The 22,500-nt window shown below is 35.5% G+C and overlaps 1 protein-coding gene across 2 annotated transcripts in view; it reads left to right on the top strand.

Annotated features, from left to right (window-relative positions):
• LOC137623222 (uncharacterized) overlaps nt 1-22,500 on the top strand; it is a 183,268-nt gene that overhangs the window by 121,338 nt on the left and 39,430 nt on the right. The window contains exon 4 of one of the 2 annotated variants that reach the window (XM_068353943.1): nt 3,950-3,991. The exons of the other annotated variant lie outside the window; for it this stretch is intronic. The gene's annotated coding sequence lies outside the window, so the exon portion shown is untranslated. The remainder of the gene's footprint in view (nt 1-3,949; nt 3,992-22,500) is intronic. 2 annotated transcript variants of the gene reach the window in all.

Here is a 22,500-nt window from a genome sequence, read left to right on the forward strand (position 1 = left end):
ACTAAGGCATAAAAGGAGTGTATTAAACCACAGGTTTAAAATTAGTTATTAGAAATTTCCATCCAGTATATTCAAACGTGTAAAATGTCATTCCCATTTTGCTTGCTAAGGTTCAGACATGCATTTAAAGTATGTTGTTTGCCAATGCATGTATGTCTGTGTTAGTATAACACGGACAGCTCAATCCCAGAAATGAAGTTGCAGCACGTGCTAGTAGCGAATGAACAACTCTCAGAACTCGTTTGGTTTTGTGCTAGCTGTCCTTCATAATGAATATTATTATTATTAATTGCTAAGCTACAACCGTAATCGGAAAAGCTGGATACTATAAGCCCAGGGGCCCCAACAAGGAAAATAGCCCAGTGAGGAAAGGAAACAAGGAAAAATAAAACATTTCAAGAACAGTAACAACCGTAAAATAATTATTTCATATATAAACTTTAAATAATTTAACAAAACAAGAGGAAGAGAAATTAGATAGAATAGTTGTCCGAGTTTATCCTCAAACAAGAGAACTCTAACCCGAGACAGTGGAAGACCATGGTACAGAGGGTATGGCACTACCCAAGACTAAGAGAACAATGGTTTGATTTTGGAATGTCCTTCTCCTAGAAGACCTACTAGACTTTTTTTCCTGTTTTCATTCCTCTAATATGTATATTGATTTCATTAATTCGTAAATTTACTTTCATTATCCTCTCGCAGATAGTTCTTCCAGTTACACATCAATCATTTGCCATCACGTTCGTCTTGATTCATTTTCTTAGCTGATAGGAAAGGGCAGTTGACTAGCTAATCATGGCAGGAATAGTTTATAAAGTTATACGTTAGTAATAGTGAAAAATGGGCTTTTAACCGCAATATCAATTATATGAAAATATGTTTATTTATTATTTTAAATTATATTTACATAGTATATTCTCCTAACTTATTTCCCACCGTAGGTATTTCATATTTGTCACACATGCGGTGAATAAAAACACACATTCTTGTATGGGATGTTGTTGCCATGTTGCTGTCCTAGGTCCCCCTCCTCATATGACTCCTTTCTCTCTCTCTCTCTCTCTCTCTCTCTCTCTCTCTCTCTACCCAGAAAGAAGCTGGCGAGGGAAATGGGGAAGGGTAGGGGGTTGAATCGTGTAGTGTTGGGCTGTGGTTGCAGGGGAAGAAGGTGGTGGGATGGGGGATGACTGACCTAATTTTAGCTTTTGTGCGCACGCGCAGGAGAGTCATTGCTTAACATCGAGATATATATATATATAATATATATATATATATATATATGTGTGTGTGTGTGTGTGTGTACATTTATATATATATATATATATGTGTGTGTGTGTGTATATATATACAGTATATATATATATATATATGTAATATGTACACTCATATATATATAATTTTTTTGTCCTAGTTTTATAAACCACGACTGCAGACATCATTTCAAGGAAGGCTTTACCACACTTAACTAAGTAGTGTCAACTCTTATATTTATGATTTTAGCAGTCATTGACTCCTCGCTACCGGGAGGAAGAACGCTGGTGACTGGTACAACACTACAACGCTACTGGGGACTAAGAAATGTCAGGCAGGCTAGGGCTAGCCGATCGGGAATACAGTCTACGGTCTACCTCGTAGCCAAAGCTGAGTCCTTCAAAAGAAGGCAACCGTGTTTACCCCATACAAATAAAAAAAAGGACATGTTTATAGAAGTCAGTGTATTGCTTTTTTTCAAGACTAGAACTTGCTCTTTTTAAGTTACCCTACGTAAGTTTTGAATTGAAATTCTAATTCACAAACTATTAATAAATGATATCGTTGCGTTGTTTTTAATCTGATTAGAATTTAATTATTTGATTAGCCCCTGATCTCCTTGGAATGAAGACCACACTGGTCTGATGAAATGTTATTCCTGAAATTAGATTTTACTTTTTAGGAATTTTTGATTTTAACGAAAGGGAGTGGAAAGTTAATTGGTTCTTGAGGTTACTTAGTTCTTAACCATTTAATGATATTTACGGGAGGAATTAGGTTACAAAACAACTCTCTCTCTCTCTCTCTCTCTCTCCTCTCTCTCTTTCTCTCTCTCTCTTATATATATATATATATATATAAATGTATATATATAGTTTAATCCTCCATATCTCTCACTACTGTAGTTCGATTCCTCTCTCTCTCTCTCTCTCTCTCTCTCTCTCCCCTATAGTATAATCCTCTATATCTCAATACTGTAGTTCGACTCTCTCTCTCTCTCTCTCTCTCTCTCCCCTATAGTTTAATCCTCTATATCTCTCACTACTGTAGTTCGACTCTCTCTCTCTCTCTCTCTCTCTCTCTCTCCTATAGTTTAATCCTCTATATCTCTCACTACTGTAGTTCGATTCTCTCTCTCACTACTGTAGTTCGATTCTCTCTCTCTCTCTCTCTCTCTCTCTCTCTCATTTAGTTCATTCTACTCTCACTCTCTATTGTAATGTAATCCTCTATTTCTCTGACTACTGTAGTTCGATTCTCTCCCTCTCTCTCTCTCTCTCTCTCTCTCTCTCTCTTGGCAGTGAGCATTGGACTAGAGGTCAATGACCTATGCATTTGAGGCTTCCATTTGAATTGTTTTTATCTCGCATAAGTTTTTGTAGTCTTCTTTCCTAAGAAAAATTGTTTTGATGTCGTTTGCTGGTTTTTATTTCTTATTTTATTTTCCGGACGGTGTGTGTTTATTCGAAAATATATTTTCCCTGATAATTGTTTAAATTTTTATTGGATAGATTTAAAAGATATTCTTCTATCTAAATAGTTAAAGCATTTAAGTGCGTAATCGAACGGTTATTTTTATATTTTAAACCTTTTTAGTGTATTATAAACTTATCCTTTCGTAGGAGACTATTTTAAAAGAAAATTTAAATTTGTTGATGTTTGTTATTGTCCTTAAATGAAGGAATAATTTTCAATAGATTTTAAATAAGGGAATCCTCAGTGATTCTATTGGTTTGTGGGTCGTCATTTTAAGCGACCAATGAAAGCCTTTGGTGAATAACCCCACTATTAAAACTCCGCTTTTCTTGAAAAATATTTTTTTGCTTGCTATAATCATTTTTTCATATCTGCAATAAATAGAATATGTGTATATATATATATATATATATACTTACTGTCTATTTATGTATAAACTAACATTTATTTATATATATATGTAAATATTCAATTTATATATATATATATATATATCTATATATATATATATATATATATATAGATATATATATATATATACAGGAGAGAGAGAGAGAGAGAGAGAGAGAGAGAGAGAGAGATAATATCGGTCACCCGGAAGCTTTATGTGTACAAGAAAACCACGTTCTCCCCATACACATCTGAACAGTTATTAGCAGAACTGAACATTCCCAACTTTACACCAGCCCTCGAGGAATACCTGTCAGGTGCGCGAGATCATTCGTTGCTACTTTTTCCCGTTCAGCCCGTGAGAGAGAGAGAGAGAGAGAGAGGAGAGAGGGGGGGGGGGGAATGTTTGGCAAAACGTGTTTTATCCTCTGGTAAGTCTTCGGATTCTTGTTGTGTTGACCGATTCTGACTTTCTTCCACTTGCTCGAATTTTTCGAAGACGATGTTAATGTCATTTTACATTTTTTTATATTCTTGTTTATGCATTTCCTTGTTTATAACTATTAACTTGAATGTAGTTTTTCTCTAATCATTTGTGCATTTTCTTTATTTTGCTTTAATGAGATAAACATCATTACAATTATATTTTTCTATATTGTTTTATTAACATTTTCTTAGGTTACTATAATTGTCATAATAACTTATATAATTAAAAAAAAAACTCATGCAATAAATAAATATGAAATCACTTTTACCTTGTTCCACGTAACTGTGTTCCCTCTTTTGAGAATTATTGTCTGAAATTTATACCTATTTCTTTTTGTTTCAGGTTGGTCAATGGATTGATATCAGTCACCTGCGAAGAGGATAGGTATATCTTTCATTTGATTGATTATCAGTTAGTGATCGGTTTTCAGTCTTTACCCTCTCTTGCTTGAGGTTACACTCAGGCAAACTATTTTATCTTAATATCACTTCATCTTTTTTTTTCAAGATATAGTTTATTTGTTGAAAGATCTATTTTAATGCAGTTACTGTTCTTAAAATGTTTTATTTTAATTGATAATTACTTCTTTGGTACTTCATTTACTTCTTTGTTTCCTTTCCTCAATGGGCTTCTTTTCCCTGTTAGAGCCCTTGCTCTTATAGCATCCTACTTTTCCAACTAGGATTGTAGCTTAGCTAATAATGATGATAATAACGGGGTGTTTGCTAAAGTTTTTTTTTTTCGTTCTGCCTGCTTTCCTTGCCAACCCAACATCTCAAAATTGACGATCGTGTCTAGATATTAATGAAAGGAGACATTTGATCTCTTGCCACTGTCTCCGTGTCTTTTTTGAGTCAGGGTGAACTTAGATCTAAGTGAATTTGTGGTTTAAAAAAAAAAAAGAGTCGTGGACATTTCACCAAGCGCATCTTGTCGGGAGGAAAATGCTGGACTCGGGCAACTTTGTTAGAACCGTAATAGTTTCTTCGCTATTTCTCTTCAATCGGATTACTCTTTGAAAGAAGTTGGCTGGGGTCGGTGGGGACATGAATGGCTCCAGAAATGTTCCCTGAATGTTTCTTTTAGAAGTCCTTTGTAATATCTGCGCCCACGAAGTCTACGCCCTTCGTTAATGTAAGACTCGTATGCGGATGTACTGTAGGTCTTTAATGTGCCTATATATGAAGTATATACATATGTATGTATATATGCAGTATATATATATATATATATATACATATATATATATATGTTTGTTAGTGTATATATATATATATATAAATATATATATATATATATATATATACACTAAGTGTATATATTTGTGTATCATTTAATAACGAGTGACCTTTCTAAAGAAAAAAAAATAATTTTAAATTGAACTCAATTTCCCTTGAGAATATCATACACCCACAATACGTTTATCTACCCTGACCAAGGTTTGAAGCTATGCCTTTTTAAAAGGGATAAATGTGACTTATTCATTCAGCGGACAGGAGAGATAGAATTTTTTTCTTTTTCAGACTCTGCTGTTCATATTCATCTCAAAATCAGGTTTTGTGTTTATAATCAACGTTAATCGTGTCCAGAATATATGATTACTTCTGATGGTGAGGTATTCCCAGGTTAAAGTTAATTCGTGTGTTTGTGTGTGTGTGTCTGTTATGATTCCGTAATGTACAAATTCTTACAAAATCTTGCTCTCAGAATACACACACACACACACCCATATATATATATATATATATATGGGTGTTTGTGTGTGTGGAAGACCCAGACCCATATGGCTAAGGACTATGAAGCGCGAAGTAGGAGATGATGACTGGAGAAGTATTGAATCAAAAGCTCAAGATAGAAACGACTGGCAAAATATAACCGATGCCCTTTGTGTCAATAGGTGTGCGTGTGTGTGCAAGATTACTTGGAAATATTTACTATACTCCACCACTTTGTAACTGAAGTGTTCCCTTTAGTGATCTGCTTGATGAATGCTCTGATCCAACGATTCATCCTTTCTTGTCGACACTAATTCATCATCCGTTGCTTTTTAACCAATTCAATTTACCTTTCCACTTTCTGTTAACTGTGTTACGTGTATGTTCTTTCATTGGTGTTATCCATCCAGGCTACTTTGCAGACCGTGTTAGATTTTGCGGTGTTTGAAGGGGATACTTCCCGTATAGATATCTTTAAGTGTTCTAGCATGAGATTCATCTATTCCTTGTCTTTGAAGGGCTTTCATTACTGCTGAAGTTTTGACAGAATTAAAAGGCTTTCATTACAGCTGAGGTTTTGACGAAATTAAAAGGCTTTCATTACCGCTGAAGTTTTGACAGAATGAAAAGGCTTTCATTACCGCTGAAGTTTTGGCAGAATGAAAAGGCTTTCATTACTGCTGAAGTTTTGACAAAATTAAAAGGCTTTCATTACCGCTGAAGTTTTGACAGAATGAAAAGGCTTTCATTACCGCTGAAGTTTTGGCAGAATTAAAAGGCTTTCATTACAGCTGAAGTTTTAACAAAATTAAAAGGCTTTCATTACTGTTGAAGTTTTGACGTAATTTAAAGCTTTCTCATAGTCTATAAATGCCTTGAATAGATATTGATAAGAATTATGTTCATCTGCTCATCGACCTCGTTAGATCTACACCATTCTATATGGGTAACATGTATTTCGTAGGTCAACTTTTGGAAATTTATTTAACATAAACGGAACCGAGGGCCAATGGGGACATTATACTCATCAGCTCGGACCCATTAAGAGAGAGAGAGAGAGAGAGAGAGAGAGAGAGAGAGAGAGAGAGTTCCTTTTTTCCCAGCGGTGTCTAAGTAGGCCGTCGATACTCTTAAGGGGCAATGATTGTTTGGTTACTGTTATTTTTGTTTCATTTAATTACATAAAAACTGACATTTCTCTCTCTCTCTCTCTCACTCTCTCTCTCTCTCTCTCTCTCTCTCTCTCTCTCTGCAAATTACTGAAAATTGTATCAGACCTTGACGGTTTATTGTAAGCGGCAATAGAACATCAAAGACACGGCAGAGTTAACATTCAATTGAAATCATTCATTTCTCAATGAAATATTTTGAAAAGTCAGAAAAACTATTCCTGTGTCCCTGGAATATCAGATGTATTTTTAGATTCCTTCAGGAAGATACAACCAAAAGAAATGTGTATTCTTATTGTATTATGCCTATAAAGTATTTGTTATAATCCCGTGATGGAATCAAAGCAAAAAGTTTTTGGTAATGTTTACTCCATTACTCATAATTGAGTATAAACATTACTTCATAGAGAGATGTAAAACCAATCAAATTTTTATAGTCGAGTTAATTAGTCAGCTTGTGTGAATGATTATTCATGTAACGTTGAGCGCTCAAACCAACCACGCTGATAAAAAGCTTAAAATGCGGCAGTGGTGAATCCAATCTCTCTCTCTCTCTCTCTCTCTCTCTCTCTCTCTCTCGAAATAAGAACTGCATTTTCTCATCCGATAACCGGATGTGGCATTTCTTGCTAAGACCTCCTCTTGCAACTACGAATGCAGATGAGGAAGAGGCAAAATAAAGAAGGAGAAGAAGAAGCCTCTCCCAAGAATGTATCTTTATGTGGAAAGGGGGTTTAGGAGGCGTTTGGGAGATGTCCCCAGTCTTATGAGACCAGGCATTTATTTACGTTCCTGCATCTAATTTTTTTCCCATTAGAACATAAGGAGTTTTTTCTGCACACAAGAGGTTAAAGTTATGATTATATATATATATATATATATATTATATGTATATATACAGTATATATATATATACATATATATATATATATTATATGTATATATACAGTATATATATACAGTATATATATATATACAGTATATATATATACAGTATATATATATATATATATATATACTGTATATGTATATATTTGTGTGTGTGTGTACGTGTACATATGTGCCAGGGAATTAAAAGTTAACCTGAATTCTTTTAGACGACTAATGTGCCTTATATATGGACAAAATTCAAGTTTTCTGCATCCGCCAGTCACTTGATATTCTTGTTTTAAAGGTCCGTGCTAGGTCAAGATCAAGGTCAGCTTATTGGTGTTTTTTTTTTTTTTTTTTTTATAGTTTCTTCGAGACTTCTCTTTACCTCCTTCAAATTATGCTTCTTTCTGTCAGCCTCAGCGTTATATTATGGAGATGAGATAGAATCTCGAAGTATTCTTGTAATTTCTCGTATGGAAGTATTGCCTTCAGTGCACCTCACAGGATGCACTGTAGGCCTTACTAAAGTTTATTTACAGCGTCCCTACGGCCCCTAACTTCTTCTTCTTCTTCTTCTTCTTCTCTCTCTCTCTCTCTCTCTCTCTCTCTCTCTCTCTCTTTTTTTTTTTTTTTTTTTTTTTTTTCTCATCTACTTTACCTCCATTTCCACTTCCCCATTTCTTCCATCTTTCTGCCTAACCTCTTAACGGCATAGTTTTCCCATAGGCTAGTTGCACTGTGGCGCTCAATGAGGTCACAGGCTCCAGCATCTGATTTTATCTCCCAAATTCATAAATCCAAGCCTATCTCTCTCTTTCTTTCTAATTTGTTCTTATCTTTCATAATTCAAGGATGTATTTTTCCATTGTCTGCCTTCCATTTAGATCTCGACTGGAAAAATGAATATCCCAAAGGAGTCGACATTCACACGAAATAAGCCATAAATATGCAAAGCAGGTTTCCATTGAAAAGAATAGAAGAGATTATTCTAAAACTCCTATCCTTTCCTCTTACTTTCTGGCCACTCTCAAAAAGGGCCAGTTTTGTTTGTTTGTGGAAACTAAAAGTTTCGAGGCGTATTTTCGACTTTAAAAAAAAAAAAAAAAAAAAAAAAAAAAAAAAAAAAAAAAAAAAAAAAACACCGCGAGTGTTTCAGAATAACGGCCCCATCTGCTTTCCGGAATGGAGGACATTTTCTCGTATATTGCTGTTCGCGAATACTTGCATCATTACCAGGCAGGTTCTGAGCAAATGAGTTTCAAGGCGCCGAACGTGTTTGTGTTCAGGTATTTCTCGCATGTGCACTGCCAATTTCAGACTTTTGTTCTTTACCTGGTGTATCATTTCACGTAATTACCTCACCCAACGAAGTTGGAATGAGGTTATATTTTACCCCATTTTTGTGTTTCTTTGTAGGTGAACAGCTCCTAACCACAATTTTAATCGTAGAGTAATGAAACTTGGGGGGATTAACTGTTTTGTAAAAAGCTGGAAATGGTTAAATTTTGCAAGGTCAAGGTCACGGTCAAGCAAAATGTCCAATTCATGTAATCAGCCATAAGTTTGGACATCGTTGTCACAGAGACTTCAAACTTATGCTATGAATTTATGGAATATTTCATTGCATGTGTACGTCCTTGATATGCGTCATTGCTCTGCACTAGTCTGCAGATTACGTACTTTACTTACTTACTTTGACGGCTGCTTTTCTGGTACCATATAGAAGGGGAACCCCCACTCTCTACAGGACCTCCACTGTCGTTTTACCTTGTTCGTTCAGAGTATTTATCGTTTCAGATCACATATTGTTCATTTATTGTTAATTCGTCACTGTTGTACGATTGTTTAATGAGAAAGTATTCTCTTGAAAGCCTGAATGTCTTCAATCATTCGGATGTCTCGTGGGAGCTTATTATATAGTCTCGGTGTGTGTATTTGTATGCTCCTACGCTTGAGCAAGCAAGCAGGCTTTCGCTCATGATACATTTGCTATGCATACTTTATCTTCTTCAGAAATCCTTTAGTATCAACTCCCGTCCAAGTAATTCTCCGGAGCTGTCTTAATGTTATTATTTGATTTCTATTTTCTCCTGTATTCGCGAGCGAAGTCTAGTTAAATGCCTCAAGTTCTGGCAAGCTTGTCTGAATATAATGCGCTTTGTGAGCCAGATGATTTTCATTTCAAAGGAAATGGAGAATTTCGTGGTTAATGTATTCTGGTGATTTCGGAGTATTCCTTGGTGTTTATATTTGCATATTATGTACGCTTACGCTGTTATTATTATTGTTATTATTATTAATCATTCTTATTTAAAGAACCCTAAAAGGACATTGATATTTAATGAAAGCTTTTAGAAGGTAGAATGTCCATATACGAAATAGAAACAGGAAAGTAGTAAAGAACAAATAATTGATGAATAAATGTTAATTTTTAGAGCTGAAAAATAAATAGTTAAAAGTAGCATAAGCTACAAATAAATGGCCAGTGGTCTACGGTATTTTATTGTAGAATTACTGCAATATCATCTCGCTTATATTTATATGTACTGTAGTCTTGTAGTAATTATGTAAGTATTTACATATCATAGTCACACACATATTTATATATTATATAATATATATATATATATATGATAAAGAGCAAATATTTGTCTACATTTATATATATATATATATATATATGATAAAGAGCAAATATTTGTCTATATTTATATATATTTATATATATATATATATATATATATGAATATGTAAATATAAATGCATATTTCTTTCCGGTCACGCCCAGCTCTCACCACGCCTCAGGTAGGGGTGAAGGGGGATGTATATCTATATATCTATCTGTCTATATATGTTTATATTTATATATATATATATATATATATATACATACATACATACATACATACATATATTTACAGAGTCGAACGCATCATTCCTATCCCTTGAAAGCGTCTCCATCTTATGCGTACGCCCATCCACACCGATACTCATTCGCGTACTCTAACTAATCTCTTGAAATCAAAGAGATGTTCAGCTTTATTCACATACACCTCTGTGGCATCTGCAAATCCTCTTATCTGGAATCCCCTCTCTCTCTCGAATGATTAGGAACACTGGAATGGCAACTGATCGCGGGTTCTGCTGCTGTACTTCCAGGAATTGTTGCTAGGAAACAGTGTTATAAGGCTTTTACACTTTGCCGCTTTCAATGAATTGTAGGTTTCAGAGGTGAGATTAGCACTCCCCCTCTCTCTCTCTCTCTCTCTCTCTCTCTCTCTCACACACACACACAACTACTTGTAGGTTTCAGAGGTGAGATTAGCACTCTCTCTCTCTCTCTCTCTCTCTCTCTCACAGCTACTTGTAGGTTTCAGAGGTGAGATTAGCACTCTCTCTCTCTCTCTCTCTCTCTCTCTCTCTCTCACACAACTACTTGTAGGTTTCAGAGGTGAGATTAGCACACTCTCTCTCTCTCTCTCTCACAGCTACTTATAGGTTTCAGAGGTGAGATTAGCACACTCTCTCTCTCTCTCTCTCTCTCTCAGCTACTTGTAGGTTTCAGAGGTGAGATTAGCACTCTCTCTCTCCTCTCTCTCTCTCTCTCTCTCACACACCACACACAACTACTTGTAGGTTTCAGAGGTGAGAATAGAATTCTCTCTCTCTCTCTCTCTCTCTCTCTCTCACAGCTACTTGTAGGTTTCAGAGGTGAGATTAGCACTCTCTCTCTCTCTCTCTCTCTCTCTCAACTACTTGTAGGTTTCAGATGTGAGAATAGAATTATGTCTCTCTCTCTCTCTCTTTCTCTCTCTCTCTCTCTCTCTCTCTCTCTCTCTCTCACACACACACACAACTACTTGTAGGTTTCAGAGGTGAGAATAGAATTCTCTCTCTCTCTCTCTCTCTCTCTCACAACTACTTGTAGGTTTCAGAGGTGAGAATAGAATTCTCTCTCTCTCTCTCTCTCTCTCTCTCTCTCTCTCAACTACTTACAGGTTTGAGCATTATTTCACAACCGTATTCACTAGAGAAGAGTCAACGGCCCTCCCGAATAGGCTGTCAAATATGAAGGTCACAGCCACCAAACAGAATCACCTTTACAATGGAAGATGTCAAAAAGAAAATAAAGGAACACAGTAAGACACCAAGTCCAGATGATATTCATCTAAGAGAGATGATAGAACTGGGAAAAGAGATAACCCCCACACTTTTACAAAATATTCCGAAAGACAGCCAACGAAAGAAAGGCACCACAAGTATAGAAATTAGGCAACTTTCCTCCAATCTGCAAGAAGGGACCAAAAGAAGAATCTGGCAACTACAGACCTGTGCGTCTAGCTTCGGTGCCTTGCAAATCTTTTTAATCAATTATAGTAGATAATTGTTATTGAAGAAAAATATGATGAACCCTGTGGATGTACTGACTTAGATAGTAGCAGAAATGTTTCTGTGGGTGAATGTGTGGTCTGTCTTGTTGCTTTGTATTTTTCTGTATTTTCCAAAGAATATGATAAAATGTGCCCTGTGGTAGAGAAAGATATTGTCATAAAAGACAGCTCCCCATGGTTCAATGCTGCAATTAGGGAAGCTAGGAAAAAACGGAGGTTGGCAGAGTCACGTTAGCATAAGCATAAAACAAATAGAAATCGAATGTTATATGTGGAAGCTAGGAATGAGGTAAATAGATTATTAAGAAATGTAAAGAAGACATATTATAATGAAAAAGTAACTGAGGTTAGGTCCAATATCAAAAGGCTGTATTCTGTGTTCGATGAACTTTTAGGGAAAATTAGGAGGCATGTTTTACCAGACGGGAGGACTGAGCTTGAATTGGCAAATGAATTTGCTGAATTTTTTGAGTCAAAGGTTGCCTGTTTACTTTGTAACTTCACAACTGATGTCTCTTGCCCCTATTCTTACTTTCCTGATTTTCCTTTCTCAAAGTTCTTGCAGTTTAGGCCAGTTTCACTCGGTGCTTACAAAACTATGTTCATTAGTTCTGGCCGCTCTTATTGCAGTAACGATCCTTTTCCAATAAATGAGGTCATTGACGCCCCGAACATAGATAGGTTATTGCAATTGCAGCTTCGAATAGTCAACTTGAGTATTACTAAGAGCTTAGTCCCGTCCTCTGAAAAAGTTGCTATCATTAAACCATTTCTTAAAGGATCCCTTGATCATCAAGAATTGAAATCTTACAGACCAATTTCTAACTTGTCTTTTTTGTCAAAAATGATCGAGACTTCCGTTTTAGATCAACTCAGTCAGCACTTGAAAGTAATTGGAGCTATTCCTGAAGATCAGTCGGCTTATCGAAAATTCCATTCTACTGAAACAGCTCTTTGTGCCGTAATAAATGATTTGTTAGGTTTCTCTGATGACGGTAAATGTAGCTTGCTTATTCTCCTAGATCTTAGCGCAGCTTTCGATACAGTGGTTCATGAAGTGTTAATGGAGGATATGACTGCTATAGGGATCGATGGAGATGCTCTTAAATGGTTTAATAACTATTTATCGAATAGATCTTTCAAGGTGAAGGTTAAAGATAGATATTCTGAAAGTAGAAACCTCACCACGGGTGTTCCACAAGGAAGCGTACTTGGCCCGGTTCTTTTTAGTATTTATACAATCGAGTTGTCTTGGATATTTAAATTAAACGGCGTTCAATGTAAATTTTTTGCTGATGACACCCAGTTCTATTTAATAGTGGATGACATTATTGAAGATCAAGCTGTTATTGATAGACTTATGGCAGATGTTTCGAAATGGATGCAAAAGAAAAAGCTGAAACTAAATGAAAATAAAACTGAATGTATTCTAATTGGCACTAAATATAACTTAAGAAGGTTTGATAACGTTAATAGCATCTCCATCAATAAGGAAAATATTTTGTTAACTGATAAAGTCAGAGATCTCGGGGTAGTAGTTGATGGTTCTTTGACATTTGATGAACACATTAACAATGTGGTTAGGACCGCAAATTATCATCTGAGGAATATCGCATCCATTAGAAAATATCTTAACGAAGATGCCACAAAGCTGCTAATTAATAGTCTGGTAGTCAGTAGAGTAGACTATTGTAATTCGTTGTATTACAATTTACCTAATTATCGTCTCAGGAAACTTCAAATGATTTTGAATAGAGCTGCTAGACTAATTGTTGGTATATCCCCGCGAGAACATATTACTCCAACCTTAATTAAATTACACTGGTTACCAGTCAAAGCAAGGATTATTTATAAACTTTGTGTCTTAACATATCAAGCTATTAACACGGGAGAGCCATTGTATCTTAAAGGTTGCCTGAAAAGATACGTAGTAGGGCCTGGTGTTCATACACGCCTTTCCTGTGATGATTTCAGACTTGATGAGCCTCGTGCAACGACCACTCTTGGTACGAGAACTTTTAAGCACTGCGCTCCTAGATTGTATAATCAACTTCCGGCATCAGTTAAGTGTGCTGAAAATATCTTTCAGTTCAAAAAACTATTGAAAACCCATTTATTTTCACTCAGCTATAACATTGAGACAAATGCAATTAACCCTCTTTACATTACATAGACTTTTAAATTTTTAACTATAATATAAATGATTTGGAAATCCCGTCTGAACGCTTAATAGCGAAAGCAGGGATACTTGATAAACCGTCAGACATAGACATAGACATAGAAAAACAATCTTATGATAGACAGCCAACATCTTTTGTGACAAATCTGTTGGAATTTTTCCACAACATGTTTAGCATTTATGACAGAAGCAGGGAATACACATCATATACCGAGTCTTTCAAAAGGCTTTTGACAAAGTCCCTCATAAAGAACATTAATGGTTGAAATTAGAGCACTAGGCATCACTACCGAACCAGCTGAATGGATCGAATATTGGTTGGCAAACAGAAAACTGAGTTGTAATCAATGAGAAGCCTCAGAGTGGGCAGCTGTTTACAAGCGGAGTACCTCAAGGACTCGTCCTTGGTCCATTACTCTTTCTGATTTACATTAACGAGATAGATTTTGGAATAACTAGTAAAATAGCGAACTCAAAAGACGTAGGAGCCTTAAGAGAGGATCTAATTAAGTTAGGTGAATGGTTCGGAAAATGGCAAATGCCTTTCAACTGGGGGAAATAAAAAGTTATGAACATATGTTATAGTAACCCACAAGCAGATTACTCACTGCTGACTCATGAAAAAGAAAGTGTGGACCAGGAGGAAGATCTCGGCATTATCATTAGCAAGGATTTGAAGTTCACCAAACAGAGCATAAAAGCTGGAAAGAAAGCACAAAAACTAATAGGTTACAAAAACAGATCATTCAAATACAGAAACAAAGACACTGTATCTCAGCTGTACACATCAGTAGTAAGACATCTAGAATATGAAGTCCAATTTTGCGTTCCAAGTATTCAGAAGGATATAGATAGATTGGAAACAGTACAAGCTAGGGCCACCATAGTAGTTACATTACTAAGGTAATTTAGATACAGACGAAAAATGGAACGTTTGAAACTTATTTGATCTACAAACTCGACGACTAAGGGGATAGTTATTAGAGGCGTTCAAAATTCTTAAAGGAATAAAAAATGTAAATTACAACAATCTGTTCACGCTTAGCACAAATCAGTCCAGAGGCAAAGGATACAAACTGGAATTGAAAAGATACAACACCACTCAATGTGGTAATTTCTTTACATACAAAATAGAAATACATGGAACTTTCTTCCAGCGGATATAGTAAACAGTAACACGGTAACCGAGCTCAAAAATATGTTAGACAAGATCATAAAAACTCCCTAAGCGTTCAAACCAAATCGTTCTACCCAAGAGCAATTTCAGGATGCCAGATAACTGATATAATCAATCAATCTACCCAAGAGCAAATGGAGTCTCCCCGGATGGACTAAAGAGTCTTTGAGACATCCAAAGTCCATGTAACTCTCTCTCTCTCTCTCTCTCTCTCTCTCTCTCTCTTTCAAAGACACTGAAATATGAGTAGTTAAAGAACAGAAAAGAACAAATGATCGAGTGTCAAGGAAATTGTGGAAAACGGAAAGAGGAGCAGTGGGCTTCAACGAGGAGCAAACAAACACTTAACGATTCAGAGCAAGTGTTATCGTCGAAGAAAATATCGAGAATTTTAATGATAAGAAAAGAATACCAATTACGATTTTGTTACATTCCAAGAGTGAATAAGGAAAGGAAGGTGATTGGAAAAATAAATGACATTTGATGCCACGCACCAGGACTCTGATGAGATCTGTTGTCGACTGTCGATATTTGTTTTCTTATTTTTGTCTTCTTTGCTGAATGTGGCCTTCATAGTTAACAATCAGTTTCTGCTTTGTAACAGTTTTTTTTTTTAATTGAATATAACCTTCATCAGAGTTTTTACTTGAATACATTATTTTATTGGCTTATTTATTATAACGCTGTTGCTCATATATACTGTATGTATATATATATATATATATATATATATTTGTAAGTATATATACATATACATATTATATATACATATATATGTATGTATATATATATATATATATAGAGAGAGAGAGAGAGAGAGAGAGAGAGAGAATATGATTTTGTTTGAAGGCTTGTTATCCTTTAGATTTCGTTATTATTACACATTCAGAATTGTATTCTGTAAAAAAGATTGCTATGAATGCTAGTATCTTTATGATTTGATAATATTAATGAAAAGGTTTCCCGTTTATTTTCCACCAAATTCCTGTTATTATAGAAAAAAAAAAAGATACAAACTCCCATAATTATAGGTCAGCGTAATTTTTCTCAGCCTACGGGTAGTTATATATTTTGACATGGCGTTATATGTCAGCGAATTTCATTTATAAACTTGAGTATACGGAGCAAGAGGTTGTCATGATTGACAAAGGGCAGCCCTAATTCTTGTACATTTTTTTTTTTTTTTTTTAGTTGTTAGGAAAGGTGGGTAAAAGAAAAGTGAGATGAAGACTAAAATTACTGCCAGATCTTTACTTAGACAGAATCTAAAACGTTTAAACTAAGTAAACTAAATAACCATAATAGAGCATAATTTGTAAAGTCAAATATTGTTAAGAGAGATGTAAAGTGTAGCTTTAACCTTAGTTTTATTTATATAAAGGTACATTTTTCTTGTTATGGTCTGAAAGTTAATTTATTACCATAATTGCTTGTTTTTCTTATAGTCCATCCTGATTGGTGAGTTCCAGATTTGGGGGGAAGCTGTAGGATTGGAGAGCCTAACTACACTAACCGGTTCAGGTCAAGGGTTGTCATGCACGGTCACGGGTCCATGGGTTATTCTGAAATTTAGGCCAGAACCCTGTCTGGCACGTAGCTACAGGTCAACCTAATTGTCTTGAGTCCGGAGGGGATTATGAACACTAACTCGAAGTTGGTAGGTCAACCATATGGCTTTAGGTCAGAGGTGGTTGATTGCTTTTCGCCCGTAGGGGTCGTCAATTGCAAGGTCTATATATAATATATATATATACATATATATATATATATACACACACACATATATATATATATTTATATATGCATACATACATACATATATATATACATATATATATATATATATATGTATATATATACATACATGTACTGTATATATATATATATATATGTATATATATATATATATACATACATGTACTGTATATATATATATATATATAGACCTTTGTCAACTTGGAGTTTATACATTCGTCTAGTTCGAAGATGAGATTTTATAAGGAGGCGCTGATGCTATCTATTGCTTAAATTAATATTCAAACAGTATACAGTTGTTTTCTATGTAATAAAGTAATAAAGAAATTTATGTTAGAGAATATTTTAAACTTTCTGGAGACCGTAGCGATCTGGTTCAAACAGTAGTGGTGTTAAGGTGACTATTGAAGTGTCCGGGAAAGGAAGCGTAAGAATATGAACCAGGTCTCCCGGTAATAAAGGAAGTGGAGATTGGCTGTGGGTTGGCTGGTCTCTCTCTCTCTCTCTCTCTCTCTCTCTCTCTCTCTCAGGTCTACAACATTAGTTACAGTCCTACAATATATTTTGTCTTTCTTGGTCATAATTTTGTCATGTTCGCTAATATTTTTTGTTTTTCAATGTGCCTTCTTTAAACACATCCACTTCAATACAAAAACCTTTCCACAGTTATCATCCTGATTTTATGATTGACATTTAGGGATAATTAATTCAAATTGATTTTGTTTCAGTTTGCAAGCCCCTAAGTGTATGGTTAATGACTGGAACTTGTAAAATATTTTTTTATTGATTTTTGTATTATTTCTATTATGTTAACCAACCAAGATTTTAATACGTATCTATTTTACTGGTTAAGATTTTAATCACTTTAAACATTGACAATATATATCCTGAATATCCCATTTTCTACCAGTGGGATACGAAATAAGTGTTAGGATATTGAAAATCCATCCCACTTCCAGAAAAACGCTTTTGCTGAAATATTAATCTTGGATTATCCTATTCTTATCTTCTAATCCAGATATTATAAGCTAGTCGTGAAGGTTATTCAATACCTGAGATGTAATGCCTCCAAGATTAGCATCCTGTCTCTCTTGTGTTCTCTTTTTTTATTTAGTTTACAAAATTTATTATCACGAAAATAAAAATAAAAACATTTAATGCTAATATAGTAAACTCTCCAGAATCCATTTCAACTGTCAGAATGAAATACGTCCGTGCTATCTCTCTCTCTCTCTCTCTCTCTCTCTCTCTCTCTCTGTGGAAGGCAATTCAGCAAAATCGTTGGACTGCAGAAGAAGGTATTCGAGAGGAATAAGAAATGGGAGGAAGTGGAGTCCTTGGAAGAAGCGTCCCGGGAAAAAGATGGAACTGGAATACATATAGAAAATCCCATTCCATATAATAAGATAGGTGATGGTCACGCCTTCCCCATCATGAAGCTCAATACTTCACCGTATTCTAGAAGTTTCATTCCATCTGTGACCAGGTTGTGGAATGATCTACCTATTCAGGTCGTTGAATCGGTGGAGCTGTAAAAGTTCAAACTTGCAGCGAATGTTTATATGTTGAACAGGCTGACATAGGTGTCTTTTCTTTGTAGTTTATATATAAAATAACTATTTTACTATTACTGTTCTTAAAATGTGTTATTTTAATGGTTCTTAACTTCTATTGTAGTTTATAGTTTATTTTTGTTCCTCGTTGGGCTATTTCTCCCTGTTGGAGCCATTGGGCTTATAGCATCCGGCTTTTTTAACTAGGGTTGTGGCTTAGCTAATAATAATAATAATAATAATAATAATAATTGATCCTCTTGGGTTGAGAATCTTGGGTAGTTGAGGGAACCCAAGTCAAGTAGATTGATTAAGAAGGTTATGTTGTCTTGGTAAAGTTCTGAATGATTGTATGAACAAGGAAAGAAAACCCGAATGGCGTAACAGAAGCTCCTTGGTCATAGACGCAAAGACTCGTTCGTTGTAATAGGAAATGTAATTTTGTGTGAATACTGAACTTGATATTATATTTATTTCTGTTGTTCTTTCACTGTTGAGAAAACAGATGAAACCCCTTTTAGATATTTTTAAATAATCATGATTTTTTTTTTAAATACAGCATTTCCCTCAAATCCTTCGTTACAGTCTTGAATAGATATTTCCCTTTTCCATTGCTTATAATATTTTCTCATCGTAGAGTGGGCCAAACTTACCAATCTCACAATTATTCTTATGTCACGAACTCGAGGGTCAACTGGTTCGACCAGGCCACAACACTTTTGTAATTTACGTTTCCGGTAGGTGACATCATGTGTATATATATATATATATATATATGTGTGTGTGTGTGTGTTTGTGGGTGTGTGTATATATACACATATTGTGTACATATATATATATATATATATATCAATGTCCGTTACTAATTTATTTTCCCACATGTATTTTCTACTCTATGGAGAGGTAATAGTGTTTAGTTTGTTATGTCTTAAATATATGAGTATTTTGAAGCACAGTCACCCCAGTAATAATCGTTCGTTCACGATTGCCAAGTCCATGTAACTAGAAGTCTAGCCCCCACCCCACCCCACAAAAAAAAAAAAAAAAAAAAAAAATCTAGTCTGTTGAATATTTTCCGTACTCATCTGGCCAACTCCTTCAACATTACTTTTCTCAAATGTTCTTTCTATAGAAAACAAATACTGATAATAGAAAAACCTGTTTCAGCTTTCCATTGCATGTTTCATATGGTTTGACTTTTTTTGTGGCTTTGTTGCTCTCAACTGTTTGTATATAAGCTCGTTATCTGTTGAATGAACCTCACTTGCATTAACCCCGCGTCTCTGTTAGCACCTAACACCAACGTTGCCACAATAACGTAGAAATCTCGACTCATTGATCTCGTTGATGTTTATGATAAGATTTAAGGCTGACCTGCTGTGCAAAGGGCTGCGAACGCTGCTTTAAAGACTGGGGAACTGTCTAGGCATTGAGGCAGATTGTACTTTTAACTTTAAAGCTACGATGGATAGTTTTCATCAGCGTACACTTTTTTTTTTGTGTGTGTTTTTGTACGTTTTCAATACAGTATTGTATTTCTGTACATTTCCAATACAGTATTTTATTTCTGTACGTTTTCAATAGTGTTGTATTTTTTTTTTACATTTTCAATACAGTATTGTATTTTTGTACCTTCTCAATACAATATTGTATTTCTGTACGTTTTCAATACAATGTTGTATTTCTGTAACAGCACAGTTGTGTGTGTATAATACTATGCCGCTCGTATACATATGTCTATTTCATATAAGGAATGTTAGATACTCATGCAGTATGATGTACGGATAGACACACAAGCCCCTGGCACACCTCACTCCGGAGAAGTACACCATGTCACACCCTTACTGTGCTGAGAGTAACCAAATAGATAGTGCAGGAAGAAATGGCAGAGGTGGTGAGCGTGGCTAAACACAGGAACTCGCCGCGCAGTAAAGGTGTGATTGAGTGCACTTACTCAGAGCGAGGTGTACCAGGAATTCATGTATCTAACTGTACATCGATAAAACACTTCCGTATTTGCTGTGGTTCAACTGCATAACGATTATTTAAATACTATAGTCAATTCTTTTTAGTGCGGCAGATTTGCACCGACTCGCTGGGGTGCCCTTTTAGCTCGTTAAAGTTTCCTGCTCGCTGATTGGTTAGAGAAGATCATTCTGACCAATCAGATAGCAGGAAACTTTTCTGAGCTAAAAGGGCACCTCTGGGAGTCGGTGCAAATGCGCCTCATTAAAAAAATTGAGTATAGGTAATAAAGTGATTGCTCTCTCTCTCTCTCTCTCTCTCTCTCTCTCTCTCTCCTACGCAGTTGGGAATGATACAGAGATCTCCTTCAGAGGGAAGGATTGGACCTCAAATCCTTTTGTCATCTGAAGAGAGTAACGTTAAAGTGGGAATAAGGAGGAAGATAGGTCTCTCAAATCAATGCCGGAAGAGTAGGAGAGAAAACGCCTGCCTGGAATTTTTTAGTGATATGCTGTTGTGGGGAGGGGGTGGGGGTGAGAGTCAAAATGAGAGTGAGAGGAAGGGATTATTTGTGGGGAAGGAGAGGAGAGAGAGAGAGAGAGAAAGAGTGATTATTTCAAACGCAGACAAATATTTGTGATATATACAGTGTATATATATATATATATATATATATTTATGTGTGTGTGTGTGTGTGTGTGTGTGTGTAAAGAGAGAGAGAGAGGGAGAGAGAGAGAGAGAGAGAGAGAGAGAGAGAGAGAGAGATTATTTATGGGACAGGAGACACGAGAGAATAAGGATGATTATATCCAATTCAGACAAATATTTGTGTGGTATATAAATTTATGATATATACAGTATATATATATATATATATATACATATATATATATATATATAATGAGAGAGAGAGAGACGAATTAGCTTCCCCCACCAAATCATCGTTGAAAGAGAGAGAGAGAGAGAGAGAGAGAGAGAGAGAGAGAGAGAGGGGGGGATTAATCCATGGCCATGACACATAAACACACGGGTACGTGTCCACCCTCATCTCCATTCAAAGTTAGATATGGCTTTGATTGCAGCCGTGTGATTATCTCTGGATTTTTATATCAATATTTTCTTTGATGTTCATTCATCCTCACGCCTTGTTGCTCTCTCTCTCTCTCTCTCTCTCTCTCTCTCTCTCTCGGAGCGTACTCAAGTAATCGATGTTGTTAGAGGCTGTTTATCTGCTACCTTGATCTCTTCGTTTTCACCTTGTTCATTTTATGGTTATCATTTCCTCCTCCACGTTTTTTCCTTCCCTATACTGTACGTATAGTATGCACATTATAACTATAGTCAATTTTTTTTTAGTGAGGCAGATTTGCACCGGCTCGCAGTGGTGCCCCTTTAGCTTGGGAAAAGTTTCCTGATCGCTGATTGGTTGGACAAGATGATTCTAACCAATCTGATAGCAGGAAACTTTTCCGAGCTATAAGGGCACCGCTGCGAGTCGGTGCAAATGCACCTCATTAAGAAGAATTTAGTATAAGTCTAGATTGTATTTATGCAACCTATAGGGAATGTGATGTAATTCCCAAAATCCTCTCCACTGTTGGTCCTAATATTTAATAATGATAAAAAATAATGATGAACAACTGACGAGAAGGAATAAAGAATATAGTAATAAGAGCACTAAAAGAACCAGTGATTGTCGGAAGACCATAAGCATTTAAGTAAAGTGAATTGTAGTATTAATAACAATGAAAGGTAATAAAAAGGATGATGATAACTGTTGTCGATACATCATCAGCTGCAATTACACCAGTCAGTGGTTTAATTTAGAAGACTAATTTTGAGAACATTTTTAAAAACCCAATGTAAAGCTCCGTCAAATGTTGGGGACATCTCATGGTTTAATTCTTATTGCCATGGTAATAACATAATTTTTTTGTTTCACCACCGCTTTAAAGCCAGTAGTTGAATCTTCATATATTCGTGATTCCGTCCTTCTCATTTGCAACGTTTGAATCGTCTATTTTCGCTTTTCGTTTCATTTGATGGATTAATAATGTCTTGTGTCCTTTTAAATATATGAACGGGTGATTTTCACCTTCTTCCCTTGCAAGGTTTG

The sequence above is a fragment of the Palaemon carinicauda genome, chromosome 30 (genome assembly GCF_036898095.1).
Source record: "Palaemon carinicauda isolate YSFRI2023 chromosome 30, ASM3689809v2, whole genome shotgun sequence".
NCBI classification, from domain to species: Eukaryota; Metazoa; Arthropoda; class Malacostraca; order Decapoda; family Palaemonidae; genus Palaemon; species Palaemon carinicauda.